General features: G+C 48.9%; 1 protein-coding gene across 17 annotated transcripts in view; it reads left to right on the top strand.

The window, feature by feature from the left end:
* siz (Brefeldin-resistant Arf-GEF family protein schizo) overlaps positions 1-5,000 on the top strand; it is a 396,560-nt gene that overhangs the window by 326,053 nt on the left and 65,507 nt on the right. The window lies entirely within an intron of this gene.

Raw genomic sequence — 5,000 nt, forward strand, 5'->3', positions numbered from 1 at the left:
GACGTGACGCCCAACTCGATGTGGAGTGAGGATGAAAGGAAGGAGAGGGGGGAGGGGGGGAGGGAGGGTCAGAAGGTGTGTTGTTGTTGTTGTTGTTGTTGTTTGTTGCTTGTTGTGTGTCTGCCGTGTATATATGCATATAGATATGCGTTTGTATGCGTGTGTGGAACAGAGAAATTACCACTGTTATGGTAAGTGTTTAACATTTCCAACTATATTGTCACAGTCGCAAATAGGACGGATTTGCAATGTAATATCACTAGGTTTCAAACTCAATCCGTAAATGGATTTTCACCACATGTTTTTTTGTGTATAGCCAATAGCTTTGATGCATTTATTGCCGACATTGTACATAGCTGTTAATTCATCAACCAGACCTTTCTGTGTTCCTTTGTGCTTCCCTTTTCCTCCTATGCCTTCTTCATCCTTACGCCATTTCTCTGCCTCGCCTTGGCCCTCATTCTAGCAAGCAAGCATTAGACTTCTCTCAGATTGCAGGATCTCCTCCTTGCAACTTTCTCCTCGCTTGTGTTACCCTATCAGGATCCCCAGGGTCATCGGGGAGAGAGGGAGATGGAGGTAAGGGAGAGACACAGACACAGACACAGACACAGACACAGACACAGACACAGACACAGACACAGACACAGAGACACAGAGACAGAGACAGACAGATAGACAGAGAGAGGGGGAAAGGGAGAGGGAGAGGGAGATGGAGGGAGGGAAAGTCACGAAGGAAGAGAGCAAGGAGAGCGGGAGGAGCCATGAGGAGCCATGAGCTCGAGGTTGAGACTCCCTTCAGATCATGGCTCAGGTCCTGCTCTTGGCAACGAGGTCGCGTCGAGGTGCAAGTGCCGAGAACGAGCCTTGCTGTCAATATCGGGTGTAAACAGGAAGTTGTTGCGAGGAGAAGGAAAGACAAAATACAAGCTGATCCTGTTTGCTGCTTCACCCGATCCAGCTGTGACGTGGGCCGATCGAGGGTAATCATTTTTCCTTTTTCTTCTGCTTCTGTTTATTCTACCCTCTTCGGCGTATTTTTTTCTTCTATTTCTTGTTCTTATTCTTATTCTCTTTATTCTTTTTCGTCATCTTTTTTTCCTTTTTCATTTTTTTCTTCATTCTCATCATATTTTTTCCTCCTCCTGCTCCTCCTCCTTCTCCTTCTCCTTCTTTTCCTTCTTCTCCTTCTCCTCTCCTCCTCCTCCTCCTCCTCCTCCTCCTCCTCCTCCTCCTCCTCCTCCTCCTCCTCCTCCTCCTCCTCCTCTCCTCCTCCTCCCCCTCCTCCTCCTCCTCCTCCTTCTCCTCCTCCTTCTCCTCCTCCTCCTCCTCCTCCTCCTCCTCCTCCTCCTCCTCCTCCTCCTCCTCCTCCTCCTCCTTTTTCAGTTATGCGGATCGACACTTCTTAACTAGTTCCTTCCGGTCGAAGAATAAAGTAGAATGGCGGATTAACAGCCTGAGAATAACGAAGGAGTTCCGAAAGAAGGGAGAAAGGGGATGAAACAGACGGGAAAATATGTAGAAAATAAGAAAGCTGGTCGGAGGGTCATGAGGAAGCGGGAGAGGTGATGCAGTGTCGGCCATCATGCACAAAATTGCATCTCAAGCCCTGCTTATCCTCGTATGCTTTCTTTTCTTCATTTTTATGGTTTGTTTATTTTTCCCTCTTACTTCATATATTTATCCCCCCCTTGTTCACTTCTCGTAATGTTTATTTTTGCTCGCCTAGGCCTTGCTTTTCTTCAAATGTTTCTTTTCTCTGTTTATCTTCCTTTTAAGTTCGTTAATTTTGTTTTCACTTGTTCAACTTTTACCCTTTTTTTTACTCGTCTCTGCCCTCTTGAGTTCTAGTCAGGAAATCCCGTCCATTGTCGGATTGAAGAGAAGCATTTAACCCCTTCTTTTTTCCCTCCTCTTCCTCAAAAGAAGATGGAGGAGGGTGACCAGAAGAAAGAAGAAGAAGAAGGAGAAAAAAAATGGAGGAGAATTCTACACGAGTTTTCAGAAAAAGCGACGTGACGTGAATTCAGTCGCTATGTCGCGAGGAGCAGCTGGAGTGTTGTATTGTGGTGCCTGCATTCACGGCAGGAAGGGGAGGGGACGGAGGGCGGGGGACTGGGGACGGGGGCGGGGGACTGGGGACGGGGGCGGGGGAGGGGAAGGGGAAGGGGAAGGGGAAGGGGAAGGGGAAGGGGAAGGGGAGGGGATAGAAGCGGGATTAGGAGGGCAAGGGAAGGGAGAGGAAAAAAAAGAAAAGCGAAAGCCAAAGCGAAAGCGAAAAGGAAAAAAAGGAGAGAGGGGAAAAGATAGGGAAAGGAAAAGGGAAAGGGTAGGTGTAGAGGCAGGGGAGGAGGCAGGGGCAGTGAAAGGGGGTAGTGGGGGGGCAGGGAAAGGGGAATGGGAGACGAACGGATGACAGGTCATCATCATGCGAAGGCTCCAACACACCTCGACGCTGTTTCTCGTGGCCTCATGACCTTTGGTTCGATCTCCTTCCGCGCTCACGGTGGGTCTCCCTTCCCTCTCGGCCTCTGTCGCCCTCATCGGACTCTTCCTCCCTTTTCTTTTTCTGCTTATTTGCCCTCCTCTTGGCTTCTACCTCTTTTTTTTTCCTTTTTTGGCGGCGGATGTGGGAGGGGTGGTTGGTCGTTGTGGGGGGGGGGAGGGGGCTTCTTCCATGTTCTCCCTCTTGGTCATCGTTTCCTTTTAGCTCTTTTTTTTTCTCTACTTCGTGTTCTCCTCGTCCTATTCACAATCATCATCATCATCGCGAGATGAAGATGGAGATGAGACTGGAGGGGGAGAGGTAAGCAGAAGAAAAAGAGGAGTAGGAGATGGAGTATAAAGAAGTTTAGGTAGAAGAGGAATAGGAAGAGATGGAGTATAAGGAAGAAGAGGAAGAGATGGATTATAAGGAAGAAGAGGAAGATATGGAGTATAAGGAAGAAGAGGAAGAGATGGAGTATAAAGAAGAAGAGGAAGAGATGGAGTATAAGGAAGATTAGGAAGAAGAGGAAGAGAAAAAAAATAAGTGAATAATAGCGAATGCGACATGATAATCGGGAAAAGGAAAGTGAGGGAAAGCGAGAGCGAACACTGAAGATGGAAGAAAAGGAGGAAGGGCGGGAGGGGAAAGGGAGGGTGAGGGAGAAAGGAGGGGGGAAGCTGGGGAATAGGAAGTGGGGAGGCTAAGGGGTGAGGGAGGGAGAGTAAGGGGGAGGAAGAGGGGAGGGAAAGGGGAGGGAAAGGTGAGGGAGAAGGGGTGGGGATGTTATGGGACAGGGGGTGTGAAGGTTGTGGGAGAAGAGAGCGGGGTGGGGGGGTGGGGGGGGGTTGGAGCAGAGCAAAGGGCCGTTATGTCCACCGTGACCTCCTGTGGTCCTTTCATTCTGATTGTTCCTCCATGAAAGGAGCAACGCAGACTCTCAAGGTGGGTCCTCGAGTGCCCCGCCCTTCGCTCCCGCCGCCGCCGCCGACTCCTTCCGTTCGCTCGCTCGCTCTTCGCTGCCTTGTCCTCGCCCGCTCTTGTCGCGGTTCTTCTCTTTCTTTCCCTTTCGCGTCGGGAGGGCCCTTTTTCTTCTTCTCCGTCCTCTCTCTCTCTCTCTCTCTCTCTCTCTCTCTCTCTCTCTCTCTCTCTCTCTCTCTCTCTCTCTCTCTCTCTCCTCTCTTCTCTCTTCTCTCTTCTCTTTTCTCTCCTCTCTCTTTCTTTTCTCTCTCTCTCTCTCTCTCTCTCTCTCTCTCTCTCTCTCTCTCTCTCTCTCTTCCCCCCCCCTCCCTCCCTCTCCCTCTCCCTCTCCCTCCCTCCCTCCCTCCCTCCCTCCCTCCCTCCCTCCCTCTCCTTTTTTTACCTCTCCATCTCACTCTCTCCTCTTTTGCCTCTCCCTCTCTCCCTCCCTCCTCCTCTTCCTCCTCCTCTTCCTCCTCCTCCTCCCCCCCCTCCTCCTCCTCCTCCTCCTCCTCCTCCTCCTCCTCCTACTTCCCCGCTTCCCCCCCTCTTCCAGCCCCCACCCCTTCCCTCCCCGCCCTTCCCCGCCCCTTCTCCACCACATTCCTTCCATTCCCATCCTTTGCTCTCGTGTCTTCCGCCTATTGCGTCCCAAAGGCTCGCTTTCCATTTTATTCTTTCGTGATTCCGTAATTTCCCCTTTGCTCAGTCTTGACGTTCCATTTCATCTCCTAGTGTACACACACACACACACACACACACACACACACACACACACACACACACACACACACACACACACACACACACACACACACACACACACACACACACACACACATACACACACACACCCACACACATACACACACACACACACACACACACACACACACACACACACACACACACACACACACACACACACACACACACACACATACACATACACATACACATACACATACACATACATACACACACATACATACATACACATACACATACACACACACACACACACACACACACACACACACACACACACACACACACACACACACACACACACACACACACACACACACACACACACACACACACACATGTATTTATTTATGATAAATTATACACAGACACATGCATACGAGTATATGCGCATACATACATGCATAGATACATAGATATGCACATTTTTCCATTCATATTGTATTTTAATTTTGGTTTCGCGTCCCCTTTAAGCAAAAGAAAGCGCGAATAAATGAATAAACTAGTGTTCATTTTCCCAGCAGCGAAATCGTGCAAAATGTAAAATGTTTCATTTTCAAATTCTTCTCGTGTTGCTTCCTCTTTATTCGTCTCTCTCCTTCCCGTTGCTCTTTGCCCTCGATTTTGTAGTTTTCTAGTCCTATTTTCTCCCGCTGGTGAAGTCTATAGAACTTTGTTTCTTGCTCTCTTTTTGTGTCTAGGTATGTTTCTTTCTTTGTTCATTTATTTTTTGTTCTATTTCTTCCGCTTGTATAGTCTATGTATCTTTCTTCTTCTTTTTTCTAGT

This window comes from Penaeus japonicus, unplaced genomic scaffold (genome assembly GCF_977035675.1).
Source record: "Penaeus japonicus unplaced genomic scaffold, GWHDUDI00000001_assembly GWHDUDI00000024, whole genome shotgun sequence".
NCBI classification, from domain to species: Eukaryota; Metazoa; Arthropoda; class Malacostraca; order Decapoda; family Penaeidae; genus Penaeus; species Penaeus japonicus.